We start from the raw sequence: 17,734 nt of genomic DNA, 5'->3' as shown, positions 1-17,734 counted from the left end.
AATGCGAAAACACCCGTGTACTTAGATTTAGGTGCACGTTAAAGAACCCCAGGTGGTCGAAATTTCCGAAGCCCTCCACTACGGCGTGCCTCATAATCAGAGAGTGGTTTTGGCACGTAAAACCCCATAATTTAATTTTAATTTCATTTTTCCCCGTCCCCCAGCGAAGGGTAGCCGACCAGACGCATTTCTAGTTATCATCCCTGCCTTCTCCCTCTCTCTTTCCTCCTCCTCCTATATGTGCCAATTTTCGCTCAAATGTTAGGCGAAACCAAGGCATTTACCATGTTCATATATTGATAATATTATTAATATTACACATCTATGAATATTTGCTGGCAAAAGGTGCGGGCAGCGTTAATTACTTTTGCAACACATGTGCTTATTAATCCTTTACGAAAGGGCGAACTTCTGGGAGAAATCTCGTTCAAAACGATCTTTAGAAATCTTCTTCGGTGTGCAAAAAAAAAAAGAAGAAACGGGAAACATTCGGTTTTACCCGAAACCGGAGGACCCTACTTATAATCCGCAGCCCTACGCACGTTGAGTGTCGCTACACACGAGGGAAAGGTGAAGGCGGTAGCCATTTTGTTCACCTAAAGCTCATGATTTTCATCACCTTTGGCCACAGGCGAATCTATGGCTTTGCTTCCTTTGCACTTCTTTGTGGCGCCCCACTGAAGACGCCGATAAATCGCACGTTATGTTGCCAACGCCAACTAGCTCTTTGGGAGGATCGCCGCGTGTGTCCCAGCACGGTGCGAGCGCATGTGCTCGCAACCGAGCAGATGCGAAGGGGCTGCGTTTGGACAGCTTGTAACGTGGATGATGCGGTATGAGCGAGGGCCTTTGGTACGACCTTGCACTGACGTTTGAATAACACAAGAACTAACACAAGTTTCAGCACTCCTTGCGCATAAAAAAAAAAAACTTCGCTGTATGTAGATTCCAACAAGATGCGCTGAATCTGCCACAGTTTCTTTGTATCACAGAGGAGCAAGCGAAGAGCAGTATCATGTTTTGCGCATGAGTCAATTCCACGGCGAGGGCGCATACCAAGTGCAAGTGCCGCAAACGGTAATGCCCCGAAAAAGTTTTCGTCTGAAGTGAGTACGTGACAATGAATGGCTCATTTTAAAGTCTGAGTGAATGAAACGAGTGAGTGTAGAAAGCTGAGACCTGCTTCGAAAGGCGAGCGCTGGCTTATAAGCGCCATCAAGAAAGTTCTTCCTTCGTGTGCGTAGACTATAATAGGTGACTTGCCAAGCGTTCACGAAACAACTGGGCAAGTATAATGTAAGCTTCCATTCAAATTCTTTCCCTTTTCGCGCTTCGTCAGTGGTCAGAACGGCGCTGCAACTGTATACGCTATCACGAGGATCGGCCGGTCGTGAGCTGTGGATGATAAAAAAGAAAAAGGAATCGCTACATTACACCGGCCGTGCGGCGCCTATAGAGTGGCGATCGAACGACGTATTCGCGAATCGAAAGGCAAATCGAACGCCAGTTTCGCTTTCATCCATGCAGCTTCGACTGCACTGAGGCGTGCTTTGGCCCTGACCGATCGAGGGTAGGTAGCCGGGTGACAGGCACGCACAAAAGCTCTCGGCACCGCAAGAACACTGATCGTGGCAGAATTGGCGTTGGGTGCACTTTTCAATCCACCGGTGAAGCAAGCGGTCTGTGAAACACCTGCGCGAGGCCTATCGAGCATCAGTGTACGTTCGGCTGTATACGGAACGGAAAAGACCGACGGTTTTCTCGCCTGTTAGCTCGCATGCGACACACGCGCCCAATCTCGATCGCCGCACAGCGGCCATGCGCGCCGCAGTGCCTCGGCGGCCATATGCAAGATGCGCGCGCAGATTACGGCGGCGTCGGCTGCCAAAGGGTCACCGTGCGGCCAGTGCGCGCTCGGGGGATGCCCCCCCGGGAGGATGCAGCGGCGCGCGCGCATTAGGCATTCAGAAGCGCGGTGCGCAGCCGAGGCGCGCGGGGGCCTCCATTATCCTCGGTTTTGATCTCCGTGCGCACATGTCATTCGGCTCGTCACCGCTCAGTCGCGAGCGGCCAAGGCGGCAGCAAGAAACAAGGCGCCCACTGGTCACGTCGTTACCTGCATGACCGCCGCGGAAACGGGCATCCATCTCTAGACTGGTTTAATTCTCGGATCCACGCGAAAGGGGCGACATGCACTGGCCCCTGAACCCCCCTCGGTCCCGACAGTTCGCGCGCCTTATGGGCCGGCGCGCTCAAGACAAACGGGACGTCCACTGGAATCTCTGCCGATTTGCCACGCCGTCTCTCAGCCAATTTCCCGAGCTGGCAGCGGATGTCAAACGGTGCGCTCTGTGAAAGCCCGCCTTTCGCCCGCCGGCGCCCGGTTTCCCGGCGGCATCAGCCGTGATCGCCGCAGCGGCATTCCGGCCGCGGTGAACGCGTGCTCCTGTTGCCGGCTTGCGAAAGCGTCGAACGGCGCGGGGAGCTTTCCTGGGGGACGAGGCGCACTTCGGGCCCCTTCCCTATCACTCGCATGGCGCCCGCCTCACAATCTTCACAGGCACGAACGAGCGGTGGTACGTGTCATCACGCTTCAATTTACCGACGAGCCCTCGCTAAAGGAATGGTTCATTTTGCTTTCATACGGCACACGTTTTTTTCTCTCCCCTTCATAGTAAGCTGCGCAATGCGCATTCAATCGTATGCCTTCATTGTTTTCGGTTTTCAGTTGTGCTGTATTGTTCACTCCAACGGCTCTCAGTGTAGAAGTGGCTACCATTGCACGCGTCACATTCTATATGCCCCTGTAGATGGTGTGCATTGACGCCATCGGGGCAGCCATCTTGCGGTGCAAGCACGTCGAGAAGCCGCGTAAACGAGTGGAATGACAGGCGCACCTTGCGCCGAGCGACAAATATCGATAGAGTAATGAGGTGAAAAACGGTCACCGTCAAAAAATAAAAACGATGTACGCGTGATGTTATAGTGAATTCTGACTGCGCCGTGACCACCATGTTTGCATGGGTAATAGCTCTGCGAGAAGGTGCCTCCTGACGTCACGTAAAGACTCTATAAATAAAGAGGCACGATCCGCTGCGGTGGCTTAGTGGCTGCGGCGTTGCGCTCATAAGCACACAAGGTTTCGGGCTCGACTCCCGGCTGCGGCGGCCGCATTACGATGGGGGGGGGGGGGGTGGGGGGATGCAAGAAATTTTGTGTACCATGCATAGGGTCCATGGTAAAGAACCCCAGGTATAGTCAAAATCAATCCGAAGGCTTTCATTATGGCGTGCCTCATAATCAGATCGTGGTTTTGGCAACGTAAAACCTCACAATTAATTTTTCTTTAAAACATGACGGCAGTAAGAAAGCCGAGTAAAAAATAATTACATCATTGCGCGAAACTGCCCATATCACAGCAGCTTTAGCCAAGCTTGTAGGTTCGAGTATACCTCGGGGACGACTTCTTGTCACAAACTTCTTGGCCGTATCTTCAAACGGCCGTATACTCAGACAACGTGTTGCAGTGACCGTAGTTTGGGCTTTTTAGTATATGCTGTAAACCTCTTTGTCGAGAAATTTAGAAGAGAGAGAGGTATCTCGAAATAGGAAGATAAACTTTTTGCGAATACATGTGTTCCGGTTCAAGATCCGCAGCGGAAACTTGAGTTTATTGGGTACCTTTTAGACGGAGGTTCACAGTAATATGTGCGGATTTCGAGATCCGTCATCTGAATGTAATCGAGCGAAAGACCTCAGAGCGCTCGTTGAACGGTACTTTAACTCCTCTGGGAGCCTTTCCCATTGCGGCTATATACAGGGTGATCGTTTTTCAGTTTTATGAAATTTTTAAAAATTGCCTGTTGCAGATGGCATAGAGTCCTTGAGCTGGACTATTCGGAGAGGCGGACATTACTTGCACGAGAAATCGAAAGATATATACAACAAAATAAGAAAAATCTAGTAACTATATTATGAATTATTTACTTTAAGGCACATATTGCAATCTACGAATTGTAGCCAGTGAGTTTGCAAGGCGTATCCACTTGGAATGAACTTCCAGAATGACGCCAACTTGAAGATACGCGCCAACAAACTTGCCTTAAAAATCGACGGTTGTTCCACTTACTTTTTGAACAAAACGTTCTTTTATGGATTGAAGCACAAAAGTAACTGGAACACCCATGTATTTTGTTCCACATTGTTCCGCACTTTGGGAAACAATATCTCGAAACTGGGGTCATCCTGGAAATTTATTTCAAGTGGATACGTCTTGCAAGCAACCGGCTGCAATGCGTAAAGTACAATATGTGTCGCAAAGTAATAATTTAAGAAGTTATTTAGCGAATTTTAAAAGTTAGTTGAATATGTGTTTCGATTTCTCGTGCTAGTAACATCCGCCTCTTCGAATAATCCAGCTCAAGGACAAGAAATATGCTGTTTGCCACAGGCGATATTTAAGAATTCCACAGAACTTAAAAATGATCGAACTGTAGGTTGATGTTCGCGCGAGAGCTCGTTTCTTTGGTGACCGTGAGGTTTGTCACTTGTCCTAAGAATGAACGAAAGCAAGAGAGAGAAACAAGGATGGACATAGACACATTTTGCACCCTTAAGTCACTTACTGGGCAAAGCTGTTAACTATGGGCATACAACGGTTCTCGCTTGTTTCGAAGCGCGTAGGGAACCTGCTTGCCTAATGACATGAAAAATGTAGACGCAACTCATGAAACCATGCGCAAGAGAGAAAGAAGTGCAAACATGTGCAGTTAGTACCGCCTCGACTTCATGTGCAAATGGAGGGAGAGAGAGAGAGAGAGAGAGAGAGAAGTCATAAAGGAAAGGCAGGGAGGTTCACCAGGATGAGCCCAGTTGCTTACCCTGCACTGGGGAAAGGCAACTGAAAAACGAGAAGGAAAAGAGAAGACAGTGCAGAAGCGCACTGGCACAATCGAGAACCGTAAAAACGTGGCAGGTCTATTAGCGCAGTGTATCCCACTATACAATTTAAGCTGCCCTACTGAGGAACAAGAAGAAATGTTTCACATCTCCGATCTCGCCACTAAAGCACAATGGGCGGAGGCGGTTCGCCCTGTCTACAAACCAAGCGTGTGTGCAGGCGCAGCTATAGCGCTCACGCGATACAGTTCAAGTAACCGCTTCTTGAGAAAGCGAGATTTGTTGATTAAATAATGCAATGTAAACAATGGCAAGCGTACACGGCCAGGCGAACATCTCCAGCACCCTTTAATGGGGACTTCACATGTTCGCCTGGCCGTATACGCCCACCACGCTACTCCAGATGACATCGGCGATGCGTCAAATGAGGTCATACACAGTACCGACGTACATGATACGCACAAGTAACAAGCATACATGGCATAACAAACGTCTAGAGTGTCCGGTTCACGCCAGTGTCCCGCTGGAATACTAATGGCGCCACAAGCGCACGCACCCCTTCGTGGGTAAGCTTTTTGACCACGCAGGGTCGATGCGGAGTTTTTTGGTCTGGTTCCGCCCGCAGTTCGACGTGGTAAAAAAAAAAATGGCGCTGCCTCACAATCTATAAAGGAGCGGCGACGTCCACACGGGAGTTTCCAAGCCGTAGTGTTACCCTGCAGGGCCGGAGTAATAGGGAAAGCAGCTATACACCATTTTATTGCCTTCCTCCAAGACACTCAGTTGATCAACGCTTATAGTGTAAAAAAGACGCCGTGTTGACAACGTATCAGGCGCTCAGGCAGAACGATTGCCGACCAAAGCATGTGAGGCGAACCCCGCGCGATGCACACCAACACCATCTGCTGACGCGCGTTTAATTCTATCTAAATTTGTGAAACTAAACTAACTCTAGAGCTTCCGGAACCTTCTGACACCGTGGCTTAAGGGCAGCTTGTTGTTAGCGAGCAGTAAATCTCAGGTATATGTAATCGAACAGAGCGGAGAAAGTATGGGCAAACGAGTCAAGTGACGCTTAGCCTTCAGGGGATAAGAAAGCACACATAAGGTATCACACTTATTTTCGCCTGAAGCTCACGGTGTACCGTTAACCTTGATTTTGTTGTTGTTGTTGTTACAGTAATGGGCTTATGGATGGTCAAGTGAGACTTTCGTTTATCGGTAAACAAACAAACAAACAAACAAACAAACAAACAAACAAACAAACAAACAAACAAACAAACAAACAAGAAAAATAGCGTATTCAGACGTTATTGACCAAGTCTTTCAATTTGGTGACGCCGCGTAGCATTGTATTCAGAAGGACCGATCGACTGTTGAGCTAGTTTGAGAGTTTTTTAACATTTAGACCAGTTTTCTAAAATTTAGACACAGGTGCAGACGAAGACGAGCGCTCGACCTCTTCTGTACATGTGCCTGTGTCCAAGTTTATCGCGCTTACCTTTCCAGTCAACATCGTTTTCTACAGCGTTAATTGTCTAGATGATGAGCTTTTTCTTAAAAGAAAGAAAATGCTTTAATTTGACCGGATTATTACAGCCCTTAACGTATCTCTCTCTCTCTCTCTCCCTCTCTTAATTCGGGGGATTTGCCGCAATGACTGGTGAGATAAGACCAGCTAAAGAAACCCCTCCCACACTCCCTTCCCCAGTAAATTTAAACAAAACAAAAGAGAGAATACGCGGTAATAAAACCGTTCTTCGGGTTCTCTATATCACTTCTTATATACGCGTCGTCGCATGTTTCGTACTCGTCGCCTTCTCGCTCTGTGATGCACAGGCCCGAGCAAGTGGCGCAGAGATGCCAAGTATTGATCGGGTCCTTTCACCCTCGCTACAGCCCCAAAGCATCCACCCCGCGCCGACGTGCTTCGCGTAGGTAGTTCGACCCCTGCCGTTGCGCAACGATGCATTCGCGCCTGCCGCGACGAGCTGTTCACGAGGAGGAGGAGTGCTGCGAACAAGCTTCGGCGCCGCCATCATTCATGCGGCGACGCATCGCGGCGGCCGCCCTTGCGGTTGTCAACGTCGCGCCCCGCGGCGGGTATATCCAGAGCAGCGGCGGCAACAGGTTCCCACGGCGCGTGTCCCGGTGCCAAAGGCCAAGGAAGCAGTGCCCGCGCGCCGCCCTGTCCGCGCGCCGGTCCGCAGCGTGGACCACAATGCAGATCACGTTTCGGCCCGATAATTATTATTCGAAACAAATGCACGGAATGCCGGAATGAGGAGGATTCCAATCGGCTCGGTACACAATAGGGCGCTCGGCCTTCCCGCTGACCTGGATCATCACCGCCAGATTGGCCGCTTAATAACGGCCGGATATCAACCTTCGCGCGGGCATTAACGCAGTCAGCCCCATTGTTCGGCATGCCATCGGCAGCCACCACCGGTTCGCGCGGCGTCCCGCGAGAGCAGCGCGGCGAAAAACGAGTCCAGCGCCCGGCGCTCATTGAATTTCATTTGGCCCCGCGCGGACGCCTTTCCCGATTCGCGATGAACGCGCGCCACTTCGGGGTCTCGGAGCGCGCACCGGCGGCGCGGCGACGCGCCGGGGCGCGCGCACGCCGTGTCGCCTTCGTTGGCGATGCGCTCCGAATAACTGGCCTGCGCGCGGTCGATCACGTTTCTTCTCGGACACAACCTCTGACCAGACTCGTCATCTGCTTATGCGCCGCTTGAGCGAGTGCTAATGCGCGCCGCTACCGAAACTGGGTCGGCACGAGAGAGCGCCATTCCGCATGCATTTATTTACCAACGCTGCGCGCGCGCCCGTGTGTTCGATTTCCTGGGCCGGCGCGCACTTAACTCAGCGCACGGCGCGCATTATCTGGCCGAAAATAAAGGGACAAGGTTCGCCGAGAGAGGTGCCGATCCAGAGCGCCGGCGTGATCTGCTGGGCGGGATGCGCGGTGTCAGAGTTCGAAGCGGGCCTGGCGTGATTAATAGCCCTTTTATAAGGCAACGGGATCCCTAGCGGTCGTGGACTCCGGAGAGCAGCTCCGCTCATGCGCACAGACGCTTCTCGCGCTTGTTACGCCAATAGGGCTGAATCGGCCTCTGCCGCTCATTGCTATATACTGTACAGAAGGCTGCATATCAGATCAACACGTATACACACTGCGCTCAGTCATACAGCTCTGGTCAGGGCGCTCGCGGTTTGCGGGCGTCGCGCTTGCTCGCAAGGAAAGTTGTACAGATACTGCTGTCGTGTGCATCTGCAGTAGCGACAAGTTTCCTCTCAATTGAGTCTTAGCAGTTTACGTAATGACACGCACTGCTGCTCTTCGAGCCTTACTTTTACTCGACTGTGCAGGCATGCTGCATTACTTATGCAGATGTTTGCTTTCGTAGCAAACGTGACAGTTACTCAGGTTTGTATAAGACAAAGAGTGAGCCAAACACTAACCGCGTCTCACGACCAACAAGAGACAAATATGCCACAAAGGTGCTCTTAGCCTACAACATACTCCGTAGCGAGCAGTCACAAAAGATAATTTTGATGAGTTCAATGTTGATCGCTGATGTCAGTTGAGAGCTGTCAGGCATTCAGAAATGGACATTACAACGTGCGCTCGGCTACCAGGAAGTGTTGTCCTCGCACCATAATTTCGTGATGAAACACCAGTATGGCTGCAAGTAATGTCTACAATTTAAGCCAGAGAGCAAGAAACTCAAAATTCAGCGTGCACTGATTAGTGCAAAGCTCGAACAACTTTTCCCCCTACACGAGCATCATTGAATCTTGGAATTCTTCGAGACACTATATATACTACATGAGGCTGTAAAAGCAGTAATCTTCAGAGCATCATCTGGTGAGCGGGCCTGCAGTGAATCTTTTAGACCTCTTGTCTTACGCTGTTCTTGCGGCTGTTGTTAGCCGCTATAGTGACGTATAGCTGCAAAACACTAGCCGTGGTGGCTCAGCCGCTAGAGGATGAGGTCGCAGGTTCAATTCCCATGCTAGTCGCGGTGGTCCCGTACAGTTGGGGGCGGAATGCAAAAAACGCCCGTGTGCCATGCTTTCGGTGCACGTTACAGAATCCAATTTGGTCAAAATTAAACCTGATCTCTTCGCTACGATGTCCCTCATAATCCACTGGGAACTTTCGGCATTCCACATTTTAATTTTAACATATCAGCAGTGCGCGGGCAGAGTATTCGGTTTCTCGGCTTTCTTCCTCATATATACCTATGCGTAACACACTGGGCGCTACAAGTGGACGCGACCTTTGCCATTTTGCTTGTATTCCCATTTACTCGTTGTATCGTCTATAGCATTCATTATTCCGCGATCTCATCCTGGCGGCGGAGTCGTGGCGCTCGGAGGTGCGTGTGCAGCGCGCACGCGGATTCTGGCAGCGCCGCTCGTCTGCTCCGAGGGCCACCGGAAGAGAGGCCGGCCTTCCCCCCGATCCTGCCAAAGTCGTGCGCATGCACTGCCACTTTCGTTCAAGTGCCACCGTCAAAGGGCGGCCGCATTTATCAACATTAAGGAACACGCAACGTCGGTGGCGTTCCTTCTACTCCGTGTAAATGTGCGCCAGTACGTTCAGCCTTTCTAATTGTGCCGTAAAAGCGAAGCCTGCCAATGAGTGTTCGTGAGTCATGCGCGGTGTTTCGCCCCTCGCACAGTTGTGCCGCGGGAAGCCCTACCGCAAGGCGGGAAGGGTTGGCATGCACTAACAGGTGCGTTCGTGTGTGTGTGTGTGTGTGTGTAAAAATGGGGGGAGGTAGTGAGCCGGTTGCTATGAATGCCAACGTGCCAGTGCGTTAATGCCAGCCACCATTCAAGTTGAATTATATTACGGAGCTTAACTTCCCAAAGACACAATTCATTATAAAAGGGGACAGGGCTTTACATTGAGCTTACCAACTCCACATTGAGCTTTACCACCTCTTTAACGCGCTCCCGAAGCTCTCGTTTGTACATGCAGTCCAACTGCATCAGCTGTGGCCTTCTGTAACGATTTAAACCGTGCAAGCCTGGGTTTTCTATGCACGGAGGCGGAACGCAAAACACCCTCATGTGCCGTGCTTTGGCTGCACGTTAAAGAACGCGAGGTGGTTAAAGTTAGTCCAGATCCCTCTACTTCGGGCGTTAAACCTGCAATTTTAATTGCATTAGGTATACTAGGACATAACTTAGCCGAATGGCGCTGCGCTTGTACGGCCAGGCGTCGATTTTGCGACCGCATATAACCAGCAATTTGTTGAAGCCATCACCAATTGTGCAAGCTAAGGGGGAAAACAAAGCAAGAAGTTTACCGTGTTACAACAAGCATGACACGAAGAAACGTCACCTTTACCACTCCTCACCCCTCTCTCTCTCTCTCTCTTTGGGATCAGCCAGGCTGAATTTTCGAAATCTGCATCTCAGTATGTCTTCTACCTTATATACAAGGCTATTCACGGAATTACGTTATTAAATAATTGAATCCTCATGAAGGCCCTTCAGTACCCGGCAATTTTCACTTTTCCTCAGCAAACAGCGAAAAAAACGGCACACAGAAAAGGAACACACCACACAGCGCCTGTGTCATGTGCCCCATTCCTGTGTCCCGTTTTCGCGCTGCTTGCTGAAGTACGTGTTCGTACCAACAAGCCCGGCTAGCTACCATCTTGAAGTTCACTTTTCAGTTTAACTCATGCTTTGCCCTCGTCTTCGGGCTTCACTGTGAGACACGCGTCACCTCCGATGCGCGCTGTATGGCGCTTTCTGCTCCGCGTATTCAGAGGGCAAGTGGCCGCCTGCATTGCATTGCGCGAGACCGGGGCATTCTGCTTGCGCCGCGGATTCTCTTCTCTGCCCCGTGCGTGAAACATGCTCCGTGCACGGAGTTCGCGTGGAAGGCCAGGAGAGCTGCGCAGCAAGAAAGGGGGACGCCGAAGGCCGCGGGAACTCGACGCAAAGCGGCCGCCGCCGCGGCCGGCAGCAGCCTTGGGCGGCGTGAATCGGGCCCGGTCGTGATCGTCACTTAATTCCGAGGAGGGGCTAAATTGTGGTCCCCGCCGGCGAGCGCTTTTAGCGTTCATTAAAAGCCCCGTCGGAAGGCAGCGCCGAAACCGGATTACAAATCCGGATGCTTTGGGTAATCTAATTTGGCGTCACGTAGGAAAAGGTCGTGACAGTAAGGCACGCTTCTCTGGCGCCCATGCTCAGGCGTGAAGAAGCGACGAATAAAAACGAGCGGGACTGCCGACGCTTTCTTCTTCTTCCTTTATTACCATTCTTTCTTTTCAGCCTTTCCTGCGGGGCCTCTTTCGTCTCGTGGCGGTTCCTCATCCTCCATCTCGAGCGCAGCTAGCGGAGAGAAAGAGAAAGAGAGAGAGAGCGTCTGAGAGAGAAAGAGAGAACTGTTCCAATCTGCTGCAGGGACGCTGCGGAAAGGCGTAGAGGAAAGAGGCAAGTGGTCGGCAGGGACACGCCCCTTGACATGACGTCGCTCGCGGTTCAGGTAGACTTGCATTCGCCGATTTCTCGGGTCTGTGGGACCCTATGGTCGTGCCGTGCAGTACTTTAATTACATATGGCAGTAGAGGCTGTTTTTAAAGTTAAGTGCATTCATTATTACACAATTTTTATATGTATTTCTATGGCGCCGTAGTCCTTGCCTTGTGGACTGCAACAATCAGTTTTCCTCTTCTCGAGCGACAGAACGAGGTCGTATCAGCGATAGTGATAGGCGACGCGGAGAAGGTGAACGGCGGGTAACGGGCATCGGTCGAACAGCTGACGGGACCAGAATATGAGTCGTAAGAGCTGCCAAATGGCCTTGGCACGCCTGTATCACGGGACGTCACGGGTGAGGTAACACCAGTCGATTGAGCGCGTCGACAAAAGCGGGCGATGAGACCGGTGTAGCCACAGGGCAAAGCATATTGGCCGATCCTCGTACGTACACCTCGAGTTTGCGACAGCAGGTCCAGTCCAGGTCACAGGACGCCATGGACGTGGCGTCTGGTGAAACAACAGAACGGCGACTTGTGGTCGGGGCCTAGGTACCGCATCGGCGTAATTGAGGGGCGGAGCTGTAGCTGCATGGAATGGTCGGAGCCTGGTGACGACTTCAGCGTAACTGAGAGGCGCCACTGCAGGGATCTGTCGGCGGTGGAGAGGCAAGACCCCGGCAATTTCTTGCTCAATCGCGTGGCGGAGTGAGGGCCCAAAATCTGGAACAGACTGTTGAATATGCTGCTGCTGAGCGAAGGGCACTAAGGGGAGCTGGCGGGCAGCTTCCTCACGCACAAACGCCTTGATCTCAGCGAGCAGCGTTGACTGGTCGGAAGCGGCAGCCAATCCAGCCAGATGTTGGTCGTGCGAAAAAGGTCGGCGGGTCAACGACCACTGCTTTCGCAGCTCCTCGTAGCTTTGGCACTGAGTAATTATTTCTGCCACAGTGCGCGGATTCTTCGCAAGTAGCATGCTGAAAATGTCATCCTCTTTTCCCTTCATAATATTCTTTATTCGGTCTGACTCTGACACGGTCGCGCTGACTCTCTTGCACAAGTCCAGAATGTATTCGATGTATCTCGTGAAGGATTCACCCAGTTGCTTAGCTCGTTCCCTCAAACGCTGCTCTGCGCGCAGCTTGCGAACAGCAGGGTGGCCAAACACGTCTACGAAAGAGGTCTTAAATACTGACCACGTTTGGCAAACCCTCTTATTTTTCTTGTACCACAGGCTGAGCACACCCCCAAGGTATAAAATCACGCACAGTTTTGCCGTTTGGTCCATTTATTGTGCACGCTTACCCTCTCGTACGACGAAAGCAAATCCTCCATGTCGTTGTCATCCGCGCCGTTGAAAACAGCAGGGTCCCTTTGGCGGCGCACACCAGAGCACATGGTTGTACACGGCCTGTGGAGGAGGTGACGCTTGCGGGAAACGCGTAGTCGGGCATGGTAGACGGTAGCGTGCGAGATCGCAGTTCCAGCGTGGTCGTTTTCAAAGTACCCAGCACCTCCACCAAATGTGAAGAGGTTTATTGGAATCGGACTGAGAGCGGCTAAAGCGGCGGTCGACCAGCAGTAAGAGTCCCAGCACGAGCGGCGAACCCCGTGCCCTGCGCTGGTGACGATGAGTGGCGAGCATTCGTTTTCTTCACTACGATGTATTTATTGTTTATGAATTTTTTCCCTGGCATGTTTCACTGTACGAAATGTTGGAACCTCATAGACGCAGAACGAGCGTTTAGAGAGCATCGGAGGATGGTGCTTGCGTGCTTGATGGGGAAGCTGTACATTCAGGTTAAGGGCGTGAACCTCAAATTCATGAGCTGCAAATGGCGTGACAATACCGGTTCGAACATCCGATGACTTCCCTCAACATGCAAGCAGTAAACGTTCACGGCATACGCACTATAGTGTCATGACTATTGCGTGACACGGTTCTGCGAGCTTTGTGCAAGCAGACGTATAGCCCCAGGTGAGAGAGAGAGAGAGAGTACAGCGCTCGTGGCGTATTCCACCTCGGAAGTTACCGGCCGCGGGCGCACCACCAGCGCCCGTCCGCAGCCGAAATAATGCGCGCGAACGCCCGCGTGATGGCGGATACATCTGCGAGCCGGCGTGGCTGCAAATTGAAAGCGGCCGCGAGCGCCCGTGACCTGCGGTCGTGACCGCCGCGCTGCCGATCCCCGCGTTCTGCCCGCGTTGACCCCCGTGGGCGCCCTGGCGGCCACTTCTGGGGCCGCCGCCTTGCCATTATTTACGTTCAGCGTAAATTGCCTCCGATTAAAAGACCACAAATTAATTCCGGGCCCGCGCCGAATCATCGCCATGGCGCTTCCCGGATTCACGGCGGGGCACGCGCTCTCCGGCCGTCGTATTTGCACGCGATCCGCGGGGAGGGCGCCGCGCCACCAGCGAACGTTCGGGCCCCCGTCGAATGTGGCTGCGCGAGCCGCATATACGTGACCAGCTCGTTTGCTCTTGCAAAACGAAAGCTCGGCCACGTACTCACTGGAGAGCAAACAAATCAACAACAAGTGGGAATAGGAGGAGTTCGAGACTGCTGCGCGAATCGAGGAGAGCGTTCACGACGCGCGCGAGGCCCTGGTTTGATAAATCGCGATTCTCGTCGCGGTCAGTCACATACCTCGAAGAAGCCGGCCGGCCCGGGTGGCGTATGCGCGCACTTATCCTCTTCCCGCTCGGCGGCGATTTCAAGCAGGCACCATGCACCGACCTCTACAACACGAGCGTAATTTTCGCTGCGTGGTAGTTTTGTGAGCCGGCGGTATATTCAAATCACTCACTGGGAGCACCTTGCGCGGTGATCACACTGTGCTCTGGTAGTTGAGTAAGATGAGCCGGGTGATGGAAACTCATTGAAGTGTTTATTTCGCCGCTTTTCGCACTCGCTGCGCTATGACTCTCAGGAGCTTGCACGGCGCTACAGCTCATGCATGCTGCTCGACCAGCATTGTACACTTGCGTTATAGGGGCCTCAATATGAATTTAAGTCGGGTGCCGCAGGCCACAAACATAGTATGTCACATGTCTCTGCAGTTCCGCGATCCGCGCTGTGGTGTTTTCGGTTACGCGGATCGAGGGCGATAATTAAGGGTTAACCGGATAATTAACAGCAAAGGAGGAGGAGCCGGAAGCACAAGACGCGCATGTGTGCTAGTGCAAAAGAAAAGAAATGCAGGGCCCGTGTTCACGAAAGCTCTCTTACGAGTACGAGTACTGCCCACGCTCGGCCATCGCTGCGGCGATATCTTGCTGTCACGCTCATCGCTCTCGCGAGCGCTCCTGATCGCCGTATATATTGCGCGCAATGCATCTGTCGCAGAAAAACACTCTTAGGCAACGCACGAACCATCGGCGCACCACTGTCACTGAAGTCGGGACTCCGGAACACACACACACACGCACACACACACACGCACACACACACACGCACACACACACACGCACACACACACACGCACACACACACGCGCACACGCATACACACGCACACGCACGCACGCACGCAGTTTTTTTTTCGGCTCTCAAGAAGCGCTTTCTTGCCAAATATGACCGTAAACATCGCGTTTGTGCTTTTTACGGGCATTGCATGGGAGATATTAAGCTAACAGGCTTTTGCTGCTAACGAAGATCTTCACAAAAACTGTCTTGGTTTTTCTCGTTAGTCACGCAAAAACGAAAAATTTCTCAGCAGACTGCAAATATTGCCAGGGTAATTGCGGTGGTTATGAGCGATAACCCGTACGCTTAAGCGTTTCTTCTTTGGCTCCATGTGCTAACACTAGCTACACGTCTTTTCTCTACATCGTTCATCGCTATCAAACTATGTGAAGTCACATCATTATCGTACAATCAACAGTTTACGGGATGCGGTTTCCCTTAGATATTTGAATTCCTGCACTGTTAAGGCATGACACTCCGTATTTAGTGAATCACTGTGTAGCTGGCGAAGGCTACTTACTACATGCTGGAGCATTTAATTCGAGGCTGTGTGACCACGCTTCGCAATCCTGCGTCCCGTAAACTTTTGAGGTTGACTGTACATACCCATTGCGTAGACTGCATATGTTGAACATCATTTTGTCTATTGTGACGATTAGTTCATGTGTAACTGTGCGTTTCCGTGGGTCCGTGTGGTTATATGTTAGTGAGTGTGTACTCGGGCACTTTCAAAACGTGCCTTATACAATGCTTCGTACTTTGTTATCGTCCTGGTGGAATTGTGGCGTAATTTTGACTCCGTGTTCGTATCGTAATGAGCTTCCCTTTGAGTTATCATCAATTGTTTTTTTCCTGATTTCCGTTTTTCCTCTTAAGTAGTTACTCATTGCAGGTTTGTTTTCCATTGCCGCCACCCATGCGATTATTTCAGCCTCTCTTAAGCTTGACGTTCTTTGTTGCTGTGTTGCTCACCTTACAGGCCGCACACTTGCTGGTAAGCTTCCTAGTTCTTTTCCTCCACTGTGAATCAATGTGTTTCCTGTACAAATACCTCAACACTCTCTCAGCCCATTTACTTTCTTCCATAATCCTCAGTCGTTCTTCATGATCAGTTTTGCTGTGAGCTTCCCTCACTTCAAAATTTTCCAGCCCATATCACCCTGCTCAGCTTCATTTGTAGTCTTCCCGTGAGCGCCCAATGCGAGGCGTCCCACCGACCTTTGGTTCCCATCGAGCCCTGATGGTACTCGTGATTCCATGCAAACAACGGCATTTCCAAAAGTAAGCCCTGGAACCATTACATCTTTTCCACATACCCCGGAGCACCTCGTACCTTTTGTATCCCCATAGAGCTCTGTCTTTGTTGGCTGCGTTTCTCTTGCCCTTTACGGTTATTGTTTTTCCTGTGTTCCCATATATCTATTGCCTTCGTTTATTCATATACCAAGGTATTTATATTGTTTTATCTGAGGTAGTTCCTGCCCCTGCATTGCCACTGTCTGTTCACTGTTTTCATTGACTACCATAACACCTGATTTTCCAACGCTAAATTTAAAACCTAAATTCTCGCCTTCCTGTCCACAGATATTAGCTAGACGTTGCAAATCACTTTTCTTGTTAGCTAGCAACACAATGTCGTCCGCATAAAATAAGCCTGGAAGCTGCTGCTCTACTACTCTACGCGCCTGTTTGTATGAGATTAAACCCGATATTAATTCCTTCTAGCGCCCTCTCCATCCTCACCATGTACGTCATAAACAGCAGTGGGAATAAAGGGCGCCCCTGCCTCAGTCCCTTGTTGATATCAACTTTCTCCTCTGTCCTCATCCCTTCCCATCCAACGCAAGCGGTATTTCCTAGGTAAATCTCTCTCAAAAGCTGTAGACAATCGTCGCCTAAGCCTTCCCCTTCCAGAATATCCCACAAGATGTTGCGGTCGACGTTGTCATACGCTCCTGTAATGTCTAAAAAGGCCAGATATAACGGTCTGCTTTCTACTCTTGATATTTCAAAACACTGAGTAAGAACAAATAAGTTATCATCCAAACGGCTACCTGCAAGTCCATCCGCCACAAGCGCCTGTAATATAGCGGCCGCCCTTGCAAACATGCATGTTTTCTATGGAAGAGCGTCATTTTCGCGAATAATTGATCATAGGAGGGATCTTTAAAAAATTTCCCGTGGGAAATAGGTTCTACGTGCCTAGCCCGACATCTGATGCAAGTGGTAGCATTACTTACGGCCGAAAAGCCGTTTCAATGTTCGTGCGAATTTCGAAGTTTAGAAGTTTATGGAAACGTTCAAAATTTGGGTGGCCTTGTTGGAAAAAAAAATAATGAAATATAAGAAAGAGAAGAAAGAAAGAAATATCGATTTGCATTGAAACTACTGCATAAATCGCCATATTCTCGGGGACTTATAAACTTCAATGACTTACCATTCAGCCGATTGCAGCAGCAGCTTTGGAAATGTTAAAAAAAGAAATGCGGTTCCCAAAATCGCTGTTTTCATAAAAAGGTCGGGGAATTGAGCGTGGTGGATATATAAATCTGGATTCGCGACGTAGCAGCGCATCAGAACGACAGCTGAGCGCTCTGAACAACCGTAGATCAAACTCGCTCCTAGCACAAGTTAGCAGGTTCGAGGCCAGCTGCGCCTTCTGTTTCTTTCCCTTTGTCGCTGATTAGTTTGGCACTTTTACACCAGATGTCGTATTACGAAATGCAGATCATTTAGTTACCGTTTTTCTTTCTATTTGCACCAACCTTCTCGTACAAAAAAAACAAACAAAAAAAAAAAACATAGCTGGCTGGTTTTGTCAACTGCGAACGTGCTTCCGAATTTTTTTTTTGTCTTTTAGA

Source organism: Dermacentor andersoni, chromosome 1 (assembly GCF_023375885.2).
Source record: "Dermacentor andersoni chromosome 1, qqDerAnde1_hic_scaffold, whole genome shotgun sequence".
Lineage (NCBI taxonomy): Eukaryota > Metazoa > Arthropoda > Arachnida > Ixodida > Ixodidae > Dermacentor > Dermacentor andersoni.
The sequence above is the reverse complement of the archived record's forward strand: the minus strand, read 5'-3'. Positions refer to the sequence as shown.